This window comes from Triturus cristatus, chromosome 8 (genome assembly GCF_964204655.1).
Source record: "Triturus cristatus chromosome 8, aTriCri1.1, whole genome shotgun sequence".
In the NCBI taxonomy this organism is placed as follows: Eukaryota; Metazoa; Chordata; class Amphibia; order Caudata; family Salamandridae; genus Triturus; species Triturus cristatus.
The window spans coordinates 1,700,152,518-1,700,168,117 of NC_140591.1; the positions used below are offsets into that span (position 1 = coordinate 1,700,152,518).

Here is a 15,600-nt window from a genome sequence, read left to right on the forward strand (position 1 = left end):
CTCCATTAATAATTCCACCCGCCCTCGACGAATCAACAACTCGCTGACAGAGAGGGATCTACTATCTCTACTTTACTCATATGCACCCCCCCTCACGAACCCTATCACGCCCTCTTCTATGACCATCCCAACTATCCCTCCCAACCCACACAGGACCACTAAACATAACATTAGAGACATCATCGACAACAACCTAAAAATAGTCCCCCTCATTCAAGAACCTACATCATCCCTCATTTCGCCCTGCCTCAAATGCATCCTCTTAAATTGTAGATCGGCCGCTAGACACGCAGCAGACATAGCTGACCTCATTCTCACACAAGACCCGGACCTGATACTGCTTACCGAAACCTGGCTAAATGAATCCTCCTCACCTATCATGGACATACTAGTACCCCCTAACTATGACATCAGACTAGATAGGGTTGATAAAACAGGGGGAGGCATCGCCTGGATACACAGAAGCAGTATCTCAGTAAGATCAATTGCACCGGTACTCCCGTGCTGCGAATACATATGCCTCAACATCTCCAGTAATGACAAACCACTATTCTCCCTACACACGATATATATTCCACCAGGTGACAACCTGGCCTTCACCGAACACTTCATGGACCTGGTATCAACAAACACCGGGCGCAAAAATACCCAAATATTCCTTGGCGACTTCAATCTACATTGGAACGACCACAAGCATGCAGCGGTCAATAGCCTCAAAAATTTCCTAGAAGACCTAGACCTCGCCCAAATCTGCAACAGCCCCACACACGACAAAGGCTCATAACTGGATTTAATAATCTCTAAAAGAGATTGCATTCAGCTAGACTCGATCCAACCTTGTGACTGGTATGACCACCACATCATCACCTTCTTTATCAAGGAAATAGTGAAACCGAACTCTGTGCAACCTACAAGACCGAAAGTTTGGAAAAGAGACATCAAAAAAATCAACCCCATTACTTTTCCATCCTCCAGCTACAACCTACTTCTGCCCCCCATGGGATCTTCAGAAGTCCATGTCCTCACCAATCACTACCTTAATTCCATGACTAGGATAATAAATGAGGTAGCCCCCTTGCAACTAAAGAGAGCCTCCATTAAGGACTCCAAGCCTTGGTACAATGGAATGCTCAATGAAGACAGACGCTCTCTCCGAGCCACGGAACGTACCTGGAGGTCAACTCCCTCAGCCAATCACCTAAATACACTAAGGAAAAAGAGAAACGCTTATTTCAGAAAGATCAAGCGCACTAAAGCAGAATTCTTTAGCCACCAACTAGACCAGGTAAGAAATTGTCCCAAAAAACTCTGAACTAATCAAATCCCAATCTAAGGACCCTTCTCAACGTCCACAAAACATAGATTGCCGGCAACCCAACTGTGAAGAATTCTCCGCCTTCTTCACTATGAAGACAGATAATATCAAGACTGACCTCCTTAATGATTTAATCTTACACACGAAGACCCCCCAAAAAGGCCAATGGCATCTTACCATTTCCCATCACAGCCTAACCTAAAAAATGATGCCGACTGGTCATCCTTTTCGACATACTCCGAAGTAGCCATTGGTAAAATACTTGGTGCCATGAACCTTGCCAATCACTTCTCCGATCCCCTACCCGCAAACGCGGTTAAAAACCTTACCCCACTTCTTCTGCCTCTCTGGACTAAGATCATAAACAGTTCCCTTCAACAAGGTTGCATTCCGGACACCCTCAAAGTGGGTCAGGTCTCACCCATTCTAAAGAAACCCTTGGCCGACCCTACGGATCTAACAATTATCGGCCTATTTCCAACATCCCTACATTGGCCAAACTCCTGGAAAAATGTGTACTCCTCCAACTGACAAAGCATATCGACCATTTTGACCTGCTTAATAAATACCAATCAGTCTTCCGACAAGGTCACAGTACAGAATCAGCCATGACACATATAATTGATGACGCGCTACAAATCCTGGATCAGAATGGATCATGCCTACTCATCCTGCTGGACCTATCCTCAGCTTTTGATACGGTCAAACACGAGAACCTGTTGGATCTTCTGAAGCACAGAATGGGTCTATCAGGTTCAGTGTTAAACTGGTTTACCTCATTTCTCCATAATCGAACACAACAATTCAGGGTCAACAACACCATGTCTAAACCCGTCCCAGTAACATTAGGAGTACCGCAAGGGTCCTCTTTATCCCAGACTTTGTTTAACCAGTTCATGGAACCCCTCACCGAAATTCTTCAAGCTTGTAACGTGCAATATCACATGTACGCTGACGACACTCAATTATACCACAAGATCCACACCCTAGATGATATCAAACTGCTCAACACAACGCTTGGGAATACCCAGATATGGCTGGCAAAAAAACTATCTCAAACTAAATGCCTTAAAAACCGAGTTCCTGCTTATAGCTCCACCCGCCCAAGTCCCTGTAGTGCAAGATTGGATAAAACACCTACCCCTGGAAGCCAGAATTCACTTGAAGATAGCGTGTATGACGCATAAAGCCATGCACCACAAAGCACCCAGATATCTACCACAGAAGCGGATGATCTCCGGTGGGCCCAGATCTTCTAGAAGTGCGGAAAACTTAATTCTAAAACCACAGAGATTCAACAAGAAAAAAAACATACAACCGTACCTTCTCAGGGATGGCACCAAGAATTTGGAATGCTTTACCACCTGAAACCAGACTTAACCCCTCTAATGTCTCCTTCAAAAAGGAAGTAAAATTAATTCTCATGGCCAAATTCACTTAAGTACGGTCCAAAGAGTGGTGGTGATCTTCTATAGTGTTCCAATTAACTGGGCTAGGACAAGGGACCAGCTAAGTTTTGGACATTCCATCTTCTTGTTCCCTGACGCAAGGGGATAGAGTCCTGTTGTACCTGATCACTTTGTTTGTGCAACATGTTTTCTGTATAGATGTTACAATGTGCCTTTTATTTATGTATAAAAACTCTATTTACTGTTAAGCGGTCTGATACCCGCAAGGGTCTTGCTCGCGCTCTATAAAACTTTTCAAATAAATAAATAAATTAAATGACATTTTTAATGTTGCCGAAAATTGCTGGAGGCCAGGAAGGAGGCAGCAAGTGCTTTTAAAAACATAATATACTTGCAAACATGACGCCCCAATCTGAAGTCAGTGGCCGGTGCAATCGCAACGGTCGCACTGCCCTAGAGCAGCCCTTCTTAAGGGTCCTGTGACTTCAGGGGCAGGGTCACTGCTGCTCTAGGGTGTGCTGTTTCATGGGTATGCCCGCAAGACTGGAGATGAACTTCAGTATGGATTGTGGTGGACAGGCCTTCAAATGTATCCCAACCTTGCCACCGCAATGGTCTACCTGCTGGTGCTAAGAGACATGGGCTTCTATGGTCTAGCACGGGAATGTGTCCCTCAAGAGAGTGGTTTGGTGGACTGGTCATGAAGGCTGAAACTGGTTCCCCGGTTCCATATTCATCAGCTCTGACGATAGTGCCACATCCTCCCTCCATACTGTCTCACTGAGAGATACTCGTACTGCCTTCAACTACAACCCAATTGTGCCTCGATATAAACACCTGGATGTGACAATTAAAAATTACGATTAATTAAGAGTAATATGCTGCCTAAAAAAAAAAGTAACGACATCCTGGAAAAAGCAAACACTCATAGGGAGTGCAAGATTAGGCAGGTCGCTCCCCACGCTGCTGCATTGTTCTGCTGTACATGTCTTGCATTGCCTAATTTTTCCTTTTTTCCCTCCTGCATCTCCTTGCTGTGCCCCATTTTGCCCTCTGCTCCCCCGCCGTCCCTCACCAGTTTTCCCGCCGCTGCGTCCCTGCTCTCCCATTCACCGCCCCGCTCCCGCCTCCCAGCTGCTCCTCCCTCCCACCTCCCCTTATATGTAGGCCGCGCAGCGGCCGCACGCAGCGGGCACGCCTAAGGCAAGCCCGTCTGCGCCAAGACCCCCTGGCCCCCACGACGTCTGCCTCCGCTACAATGCCAGCACCCTCCACGCACTCAGCGCCGGACGATCACACACCTGCATCCTGGCCGCCCCAAAACGCACGCAAGGACCCTTATCCTGCCGGAACTGCAGCTTCACCATCATCCAACCTGCCAAACCACCCGCCGGAACAAGACGCAACCACCTCAGATGCATCCTCCGGAACACCCGATCCGCATGCAAACACGCCATCGAACTCTGGGACCTGCTCGGCACATCCTCCCCGGAAGTCGCCTTCCTGACAGAGACCTGGATGAACGACTCCTCGGCACCGGACATCACCATAGCCATCCCGGACGGCTACAAGATCACCCGCAGAGACCGCGCCAACGGAACAAGAGGGGGAATCGCCATCATCCACAAGTCCACCCTCAAGGTCTTGACCAGCACAGACGACACCCTGCACTTCCAGATTCACACCGATCCCAACACCACCCTCCGAGAAACTGATCTACAGACCCCCCGACCCCGACCTCAGTTCAGCGACTCAATCGCCGACTTCAGCGTGCACGCCCTCGCCTCCACGAACTACATCCTCCGCGGAGACCTGAACTTCCACCCAGAGAACAACGACGACACCAACTCCACCACCCTGATCGACAACCTTGCCAACCTCAGACTACGATAGCTCGTCTCAACGCCCGCTCACTTCGACGGCCACACGCTTGACCCCATCTTCTCCGCAAGCTCCCACGTCTCCTTCAGCCACAGCATCGAACTCCGCTGGACCGACCATCACTGCATCCACTTCACCTTCCAGAATCCCACCACGCACCCAACTCAACAGATCCCCCGCCGCTGCTGGAGCAAAGTCACCGAAGACCAGCTAAACACCGCACTCGCCCGAAGCCCACCCTCCGACCTGACGCCGCCGCCAGCAACCTCAAGCGCTGGATGAACAACTGCGTCAACACCCTCGCCCAGATCAAGAAACCCACCAACAAGAACGCCAGCTGATTCTCCGTGGACCTCCAGACATCCAAACAAACCAGCCGAAGACTGGATAAGAAATGGCACCGCAAACAGTCACCGGAGAACCACGCAACCCTCAAGAATGCCATGCGCCAACACCACCACCTCATCAGATCCGCCAAAGGGACCTCCTTCAAGGACCGCCTTGACAACAACACACACAACAGCAAAGACCTCGACTCAACACTCTCCATGACCAAGCAAGTCAACACCACCTCATCCTCCTGCTTCAACACCCTCTGCAAGATCTACAGATGGATCCCCACTGACATAAGAAAAACGGTTACCCAGGCCCTCTACGCAGGAGCCCCGGCCAAACTACTGAAACGTCTGCAATGCATACAGAACACATCGGCCCGCCTTATCCTCGACATCCCGTGACACAGCCACATCACACCCCACTGAAAGACCTGCACTGGCTGCCCATCAACAAGAGGATCACCTTCAAGCTCCTCACCTATGCACACAATGCACTCCACGACACCGGACCAACATACCTCAACAGGTGACTCATCTCAACAGATGACTCACCTCAACAGACGACTCACCTTCTACACGCCGAAACGCCAGCTCCACTCTGCCGACCACGCCCTCGTCCCCTGCATCTGAAGAGCAGCCTCCGGCAGCAGATCATTCTCCTACCTCGCCGCCAAGACCTGGAACACCCTCCCCATCCTCCTACGACAGACCCAAGAACTACAAACCTTCAGGAGGCTTCGCAAGACCTGGCTGTTCGAGCAATAGCAGCATATGCCCCCCCCAGCGCCTTGAGACCCTCACGGGTGAGTAGTGCACTCTACAAATTCCTTGATTGAAATGTAGAACGGAAAAACATGGTTACCTTAACGCTTTTGCACTTATTATTCAGAAATCAGCGAGTGCTTTTGCCTGAAAAGTTATGGACATGACTACAGGGACAAGAAGCGACCCATCTCAATGCCCATTATTTATATCCTTAAACATAGGCAGTATGGTTTAAAAAGACCACATCTGTGAACACATTTTATTTTCCAATCCACCCATCAACCAGGTATTGCAATACTTCCAGGAATGGTGCACTTCCACACCCTGTGAAAACAATGTTGTTCAAAGAAAGAAGAGGAAATAAAAGTAGCGTTGCACTAGCAAACTCTGTAAAGTAGCCCTAATGTGTTTTGGGTGTGAATAAAATCAATCTGACCACTTTGCGACCCACTCTGTCTTGCTTTTATTTGTTTTTCACATTTTTAAACTTATTTCTCTCCGTCCCAAAGCTGCACTTTGCAATAGAAAAATGTCCCAAAAAGCGAATTCCAGCAAAGTATATATTTTTTGGTCGATTTCACAGAGGAACAAATACATGAAAGGAGAGGAAAGAGGGAGTAATGGCTACAAGGCCCAGGGAAGGGGCCCCCACACCTAGACTTTACAGCTGGCTCCAGTGCTTCGAGGCCCATGAAAGGGGGCCCTTTCCCCTGGGCCTCGAAGCAGTACCGGTGTACATACATTTTAAATGCGCATTCACATCAAAGCAATTTTTGCTATGTGTGGTGCACAGATTACAAAAGCCAGTTGATCTGGCTGCTCCCTCCTCCCTTCACCCACCTCTCCTTACCTGTCCCGCTGGTCCTGGAAACAAAGGGGCCTTCTGTCAGCTAGCAACAAAATGCTGAAAGGGATTGGCCGGTATTTAACAGAGGTGCTGCCCGCCCCGGACTCTGTGAGCCATAATTGCTGGCCTGGCTGCTGTGCCGGCCCCATTCGGTTATCTCCTTCCCCCCGCCCCTGCACCCCAGGAAAGCCACCATGCCCTGACCAGCAAGTCAAGACATCTCCCATGTGTATTGTGAGGGGCAGGGAGCCCTGGAGGAGCAGGGAGCCCTGGAGGAGCAGGGAGCCCTGGAGGTTCAGGAGGCCCTGGAGGAGCAAGGGGTCCTGGAGGAGCATGGGGCCCTGGAGGAGCAGGTGGGCTACCTGTGAAAGTGTGACCCTTCACCGTGAAGCGGCCCCCCTGCCCATGCCTCGCGGAGGCCCTGGTCGCAGCCTTCAGGCAGCTCTCCAGACTGGCTTCGCGGGGTGTGCGGGCCAGTTTTACGCCGCGGGACCTCGGCCCAGGGGAGGCTCTACGCGAGCACCGGTGACACCACACAGGCGAGATTCACTTCCTGGGACCAGGGAGAGTGGCCCGTGGGGGCTCCGGGGACGCTGAGCGCCTCACACCTTATTTATCCTTTAATTTGAACGTGTCCAGAGCCTACCTCGACAGACGCCTCCGCAGCCGCAATCTTGGGAAGGTCACCGAGGCCGGATATCCGGTTTTCGCGTGCTCCCCACGTTCAGGGCTACGACACTACTGAGTCTGTACTGCGCATGCTCCTTGAGCCACTTCAGCCGGGCGCGCAGGGAGATGCAATGTCTGCGCATGCGTATCAGTAGTGGTACGGCAGAGGACTACAGTATCTCTGGTCAGCGCATGCGTATTCGGTGTGATACTAACACAAGACTGCAGTATCCTTGATCTGCTTATGCGCATCCGTTGTAGTAAGGAAACAAGACTGCAGTATCTCTGGTCTGCGCATGCTCCGTAAGTTCATATACAGTCGTTTGTAACAGGAATGTTCCGTTTTTTTCACTTCTGTTTCCTGTTCCGGGTCACTGAGCACAGGGACAGTACCCGAAGCAATTGTTGCCCCTAAATGAGCCGACCTTTTCTTCTTTGCCTTCAATACAATGAAAACAAGCACTGGCAAAGCCAATATGTCTCGCCTTTGTGAACTGATGGCTTTGCCAATGGTATTAGCCCCTCTGTATAGCATTCCTGATGCTCTGCAGCATGGCTGAAGAAAAAACCTTTGAAGTGGCCACCTGCATTATTTTGCAGGTACGCGCACCACGTATGCACATGCTTACAAAATGATTAAAATAAATTAACAAGCATTTGCAATCAATAGGTCTCGCATTTACACGAGTTTGATCTATTGACATTGCAAATAACAATGCCTTTTATGTTTGTTTTTGTTTTTAAAACATAAATAACAAGGCATTGTCATTTAGCAGGCCAATAGCTTAAACTCGCATAAATGCGAGACCTATTGCATTGCAAATGCTTGTAGTGTTGAGGCTCTAGTTTGGGTGACTTTTTTAGTCACTGGTTTAAATGTATTAAGGATTTTGTTCGTGACCCATCGCTCTGTGTAAGGTAGGTGTATCCCCATTCCTCTGCCCACAGAGATGGATAAAGTCGTAAAGGTAATAAGTGCGATCCATCACTCGCCATCAAAAGTAGGGTAAGGGATGGGCACTGCGTGACGGCAAGATGGGTGCCTCACAGACATCAACGTTTTATTGGAATACTCTGATATGGATTGTATAAACCTGGTCTTTGCAAAGGTGGGCGGGGGTGTCTTGTGCAGCCAGAGGTTTGTTATGATCTTTCGAAGTGCCCCCCCTGGCTGGCATGATGTGGTAAATTCGCTGCTCCAAAAATGTGCTACGTGTGGTTTGTATTTACAGAAGATTACTGTGTGGCATGTTATGTGCTCACCAATACATCGAAAACGTATTTTGTTACACACCAGTCTGTTTAAAAGCAGGCCCCTGATTATTAGCGGGCTGGCGTCTCTAGGTACAGATTGGTAGATTTGAAATTTGTATCCTTTAAACTTGGGAGTTTGTGGGGGTTTTCAACCCGTCCAGGGAATCCATGCAATAAAATGTCCACTTCCCTCCCCCGATAAGGATTTACTCAAGCAGTGATGTTACACACGTGTAAATGGACTTACATATCTTAGTTCCCCTTTGTGAATTGCTCGAACTAGTACAACGAACCATTGGTGCACGGAAGTTGAACTTGCACAGATGGCTTTGTGAATTGGCCCCCAGTGAACCTGCACTGAGCATGTCTATACAGCCAGCGGTTAACCTCAACATCTTGCATGGAGCCGGCCCTCCTGGACCGACATAGGGCTCCCTAGCTGAAATCCATCCTCTCTCACACCCTCTGTCCCTCTCTGTGCATAGATATGGACGGGGCGGAGGACACCCTCACAGGCCACCTTAAATTATTACACAAACCGGTCAGTTCCCAGAAGGAGAGAGGCCTCATTCAAACACCGATTTTATTCCCCCGCTGAAACAACTGTACTGAATTAAATTGTAGAAGCCCGGCTCTACAGTGGGAGAGGTGAGGCTTGGATTGGGGGATAAATACATAAATCAGATAATTGGGAGCTGAGGGCGGATGTCTGCCCCTAGGGGTCACGAGGTCCTCACATGATGGTCAGCTTGGCTTGCAGGTGGCAATGTCCCCCCCATGATGAAGTGGTGACCCCTTGACCTGACCCGCAATTAACCAGAAGGGGCAATTTCTCCTAAAGAAGCTATCATAGTTGGATTTCACCAATAAAAATGCTCGCTCTCTGTTGCATTTGCTTGTGGTTCAGAAGTAGTTTTATGTTGATTTCAGAGGCTGACTGGTGTTCTGTATTAACTGATGTGAATTTGTAGGCCATTGGCCATGAACGAGGCCTGGGAGCTTTACATGAAAGAATCTGCGTCAGTGAACCATAACAATTAATATATGAAAATATATTAAGAGAGCATATATAACTGCAGAGATTTCCCCCAGATGGTGGGCCTTGGGGTAACAAAGGAATGTCTCAAACCACTCACCCTCTGTTGGAAGTGGCCCCAAACAGGGCCACTGGAATCATGACACTCTGCGTCTGCAGTGTTTTCCGCATAGTTCTGGCTTTGCCACACTTGATGCAGAATCCATATTCTCCATCATAATTTGCGGTTTGTGTTTCTACCTTAAACGTATTAAAAGTTAACAAAAAACACTGCCACACATGTTGCAGCACAATAGTGGGCCCTTTGCATAAGTTATGAGGTCAGCATCCAGCTGGTGTTTGCCGCACTTATTTGTTACGCAGATACTAATGAGGTGGAACCTTTGCACAGACAGCGTTAACATAAGATAAAATAGTGAAATAATACTGCCACAAAATGTGCTGCGTTCTGCGCCATACTATGTCTTTTCTTATTGAAGAAAATCAGCAATTTTGTTCCACAATTTTGTCCACCTTTGCCGCATAATTCCAGTGCACTGGCCACTAGGCAGAGGAGGAATAAAAAGCAGACACAAGAGAAAAAAGTTAGGAAAATAATAAATACTTAAATCAAAAACAAAAAAAAAATAACAAGACTGTAAAACTATGTTTTGTAATATTTACCTTATGGTGGCTCTTAATGTATAGATTTGTTAAAAAAAAAGAGTGACATTGAGTGGAACATTAAAAAATACAACCTGCCAATGAGGAAATCTTTCCCTTTGTGTCTCAGACCACATACATATCTAAAATTCTCTCATACTAGTGTTGCTGTGAAAGGTCTCACACACAACGCTGGCTGGCCGGGGTCTGAGGTCCAGCCGGCTCACGGGGCCTGGCACTGCCCTGGTGAAGTCCGCCAGGCCAGCTCAGGCTGGTGCTGACACATGTGTCGACACTTAAAACAGATGCTTCCCTTTAATTGACAGCAAACGGGCTTCGCCTTCACGAACTGCAAAATGATGCAAGAGGCTTCATTAATTAGAGAATGACAGATCATAAAAACCAGGTCTCAGATTTCATCCATTAAATAGCAGAGAGAGTCTGTGTCTGGCTGGTGACTCTCAGCATGAAGAGCCTTCAGAACAAAGCGCACACGAGGCGCAGTGACATGAAGTCACCACCAGCTCGTGACGGGTAAAGCTAGCCTTTGCACAAAAAACAAGCAGCCGTCCACAATTTAACACACACTACACAGATGGAAATATGCAACTCTGCCTGCCAGGGTCCGGGCCCCCAGAGCCTCAATCACAGGACAGGCTGGGGGGAGGTAACATTGCAACAGCAAGGGAGGGCTCTGTAAATACCCCTTCCTACATAATGGTCCCTCAGCTCAGCGTTTATGTAATCAATCCCAGGAGTATAATTGATTGTGTGTAATGCTTACATGACCAGTTGCACAGGAAAACAAACTTAACACGCATTTGCCATGCAATCGCTGCACTCGCACTTTAACTGTAAACATCTTAAGCTAAAGCACGGGTGCCCTGATTGCTTCAAAAGTAAAGAAATATATATTTTTTTTCTATTTCTTTACTTTTGAAGCAATCAGCGCATCCGTGCTTTAGCTTGAGATGTTTACAGCCAAAGCGCGAGTGCCGCGATTGAAAGCAAAGTAAATAAAGTGAAAAAATGGCGGACACACGTTTTTTTCCCTCTTTATTTACTTTGGTTTTATCGCTGCACTCGCGCTTTAACTGTAAAGATCTTAACCTAAAGCGGGTGCTGCGAATGGTTCATAAGTAAAGAAATTGAAAACATTTTTTTTTTCTATTTCTTTACTTCTTGAGCAATCGTGGCACCGCTCTTTAGCTTAAGATCTTTACAGTTAAAGCGTGAGTGCTGCTATTGAAACTAAGATAAATAAAGAGAAAAAAAGGCTTGTTTGGCAATGCAACTAACCATATCGCCACGCCATTGCGTGATGAAAAAAAACCAAGCAAGAAACACTGGTTAGTGCAATAAGCCCACGCCGAGTCCAGGAAGCTTGCTGTGATGCTGAAGGATGCTGAGAAGAACAAGTGTCGACACGCCTGCCGTGGGAGAAGTGAAAAGACGCAGCATGCATGACCAGCAAGTGACGAGTCCAGTCCGGATGGGCGAGGCCTAAGGGAGACTGGGCGTGCACCAACCCCACTTCCAAAGAAGCGGGACACAAAACCAATGACTATAGATCTCGCCAAGGCGAAGTAGCGCATGCGCTGCAACGCAGGCGAGACCTAAAAATACACGCAGTTTACACACGATAGCTGTACAATTGTACCAAATTAAAAGCTAACAGGAAGCCAGTGTTGGAACTCAGGGTGGGGCCATGAAGCATCGGGATTTTGATGATTTCAATATGATTTCTTTGCGCATGAAACAAGCAATCCTTTTGTGACTTAGCAAAGTTCAAGTAGAAACCATGATACAAACATTCGTTGTGATACATTGTCCAGAACATTACAGGCCTTCCAGTAGCAAGGAACTTTCTCCACATAACCTACTAAAATCGCAGTTATATCCAAGATTACCGATTTCCAGAATCCACAAGCAGCCAAGAAGAACAAGATACGACACACCGCTCCACTTCATCTAGTCAACCACTGACCAGGGGTAGTTCCTGCCACCTCAGCCAATCACCCACTGTTGACGAAGCAGGCAAGCAGCTCCCGGAAAAGTTAAAGAACAATGTAAAATTCAAGGGGGCTGTTGGAAAGGCGTCCGCCGGAAGGGGGTTCGAACACGTCTTGCCCACCCCTTTGACCCACCTCTCCCAAGTAAGCCGAACCAGGCACGCACACCCTGAGCTGCACTGTGAACAGAGGGACACCACACGTATTCTTTGTAGGACGATAAGTTCTTTTATCGATGATTTCAGGGATCTTTATGACCCAAAAGGCAAATAGTACAGCAGTGGCACAACGTACCACAATTCAGTCATGGGGAATGGGGGTAGCGGGACAGTCTTTCAAGATAGTGTCTCTGCGAAATACCCTGCGGAAGCTCACAATCCTCGAGCTGGAGGGTGTCGTGTCTCTGGCCGATCTCTTATCGAGTCGTCCTCAAGGGGAGCGCCGCGAGTCTCTCAGCAGGCACAGGTGGTCGGAGTTCAGGAGCCGCGATTCCGTCAGCAGGCTCAGATGGTTCAATGCTGGGGGCCGCGAGTCGCTCAGCAGGCCTAGATGGTTCAATGCTGGGGGCCGCGAGTCGCTCAGCAGGCCTAGGTGGTTCAGTGTTCGGGAGCCGCGACCTCGTCCGCAGGGCTCAGATGGTTCAATAGCAAGAGGCCGCGAGTCACTCAGCAGGCCCAGGTGACTTCAGCGTTCAGGAGCCGCGACAGCGTCAGCAGGCTCAGATGGTTCCAGGTCTTCTTCTCCTTGTTCCTCCGGCACCCCTTGTTATACTCCGCTGGTTCTTTGAAGTCCGGAGTGCTCGCAGAGGGGGGGACTGGGGTGACGGAGGGGGTTCGGCGGGATTTCCTGCCGCTCACTTCTTGGTCTTTTCAGGTGGGTCTGGGAGGGACCCCAGACGCTCGGTAGGGGAGGCGCCTGCTCCCCAGGGGCCTGGTGGCCGATTGAGTCCTCCCGGGGAAGGCGACCCGAGGTGTGACTGGGCTGGCGCCTCTGGGTCTGGCTCGAGGGTTCCCGCTCCCTCGGTTGGGCATGCGTGGTAGGGTGTTGAGTCTGTCAGGTCTCTGGCCGGCCCGTGGATCGGGGGTGGCTGGGGCGGCCGGAGTCGGGGATGTCGGGTCTTGAGGGTGGTTGCAGGTTGGCGGGATGATGGAGAGGGCCACGCCGTGAGGCCGGTCTCACACGCGTCCCCCCCAGCTGAAAGGCGTGGAGAACTACCCATCCACTGGGGGGTTCTCCTCGCTGAAGCGGAAGAACCGGGACAGGCCGTCGGCGTTGGCATGATCCGTCCCGGGGCGATGTTCGACAGTGAAGTCCATCCCTTGGAGAGAGATGGACCATCGTAGTAGCTTGGGGTTCTCCCCCCTCATCCGCATTAGCCACTGCAAGGGCCGGTGGTCCGTCTGTACTCGAAAATGGGTTCCGAACAAGTAGGGCCGCAGTTTCTTGAGGGCCCAGACTACGGCAAAGGCCTCTCGCTCTATAGTGCTCCAACGCTGCTCTCTCGGCAGCAGCCTTCGGCTGATGAAGGCTATGGGCTGATCAATGCCCTTGTCGTCAAACTGCGAGAGCACGGCCCCGATGCCATGTTCGGATGCATCGGTCTGGACCACGAACTCTCGGGAGTAGTCGGGGGCCTTGAGTACGGGAGCGGTGCACATGGCGGTTTTCAAGGCGTCGAACGCCTGCTGGCACTGGGGGGTCCACTGCACCTTCTGCGGAAGTTTTTTGGAGGTCAACTCTGTGAGGGGCCCTGCGATACTACCATAATTTTTAATTAACCTCCGGTAGTACCCCGTAAGGCCCAGGAAGGCCCGAACCTCTGTCTGCGTGGTGGGGGGCTCCCAGGACTTGATGGCATCGATCTTCGGCTGGAGAGGGGCGACCTGGCCGCTGCCCACCTGATGCCCCAGGTAGACCACGGAGCCTTGTCCGAGCTGGCATTTGCTGGCTTTCACTGTCAGGCCCGCTTGGCGCAGGGCCATAAGTACTTGTCGGAGGTGCTGGAGATGCTCGTGCCATTGAGAGCTGAATACGGCGATGTCGTCAAGGAACGCTGCGCTGAACTCCTCGAGTCCGGCCAGGACCTTGTTCACCAACCGCTGGAACGTGGCTGGGGCGTTTTTCATCCCGAACGGCATGACCCTGAAGCGGTAGTGGCCATCTGGCGTGGAGAAGGCAGAGCGCTCTCTCGCCCCTTCCGTGAGAGCGATCTGCCAGTACCCGCAGGTCAGGTCGAAAGTGCTGAGGAACTGGGCGGCCCCCAGGCGGTCGATGAGCTCGTCGGCTCGGGGAATAGGGTGAGCGTCTGCGCGGGTGACCGCATTGAGCCCCCGATAGTCTACACAGAATCTTAGTTCGGGGGCGACCCCTGGGGAGGCAGCCTTCGGGACCAGAACCACCGGGCTGGCCCAGGGGCTGTCGGAGGGCTCGATGACCCCCAGGTTGAGCATTTTCTGTACCTCGGTCTTGATGCAGGTGCGGACCCGGTCAGGCACCCGGTAGGCTCTGTGTCTCACAGGCGGGCAGTCGCCGGTGTCTACGTCGTGGACACACCAGTCGGTCACCCTTGGAATGAGGGAGAAAAGGTCTGCGAATTGTCCGAGCAGCTGGCGGCAGTCGTCGGCCTGCTGGGGAGTGAGGGTGTCCGACAGTTTCACACCCTCCACGGAACCGTCCAGTTCTTTTGTGTACAGGAGATCGGGCAGGGGTTCAGTGTCCTCTTCTGCCCCCTCATCGGTGGCCAGTAGCAAACTCAGTTCTGTCCTTACGAAGTGGGGCTTGAGACGGTTTACGTGGAGGACCCGGAGGGGGTTCCGTGGGGATTGTACGTCGACCAGATACGTGACCTGGCTCTTCCGTTCGACCACCTTGAATGGGCCAGTCCACTTGTCTTGTAGGGCGCAGGGTCTCACCGGAGCCATGACCCAAACCTGCTGGCCCGGCTGGAACTCGACCAAGGTTGCGTTCTGGTCATGCCAGCGCTTCATTTCTTCCTGGCTGGCCTCGAGGTTAGCCTCTGCAAGTTCCCTAAACTTCCTCGTCTGGTTGCGGAGCGCCAGGATGTAGCGGAACACATCTGGGGGTGTTCCCCGAGGGCTTGTCTCCCAGCCCTCTTTGACCAGGCTTAGGGGCCCCGGAACGGGATGTCCGTACAGCAGTTCGAAGGGGCTGAACCCCAGAGACTTTTGGGGAACCTCCCGGTACGCGAACAGGAGGCAAGGGAGGAGGACGTCCCATTTCCGGCGCAGGGGCTCTTCGAGGCCCAGGATCATTCCCTTCAGAGTTCGGTTGAAGCGTTCCACCAGGCCGTTGCCCTGGGGGTGGTAGGGGGGTCGTGAATTTATACGTGACTCCGCACTGCTGCCACAGGGACTTCATGTAGCGGGATATAAAGTTCGTGCCGCGATCACTCACAACCTCGCGGGGAAATACGAC

The 15,600-nt window shown here is 50.8% G+C and overlaps 1 protein-coding gene across 2 annotated transcripts in view; it reads right to left on the bottom strand.

The window, feature by feature from the left end:
- The window catches only part of LOC146808643 (uncharacterized), a 153,394-nt gene that overhangs the window by 56,983 nt on the left and 80,811 nt on the right, over positions 1-15,600 (bottom strand). The window contains exon 1 of one of the 2 annotated variants that reach the window (XM_085623673.1): positions 7,199-7,332. The exons of the other annotated variant lie outside the window; for it this stretch is intronic. The gene's annotated coding sequence lies outside the window, so the exon portion shown is untranslated. Of the gene's footprint in view, positions 1-7,198; positions 7,333-15,600 lie in introns of those variants that run through there. 2 annotated transcript variants of the gene reach the window in all.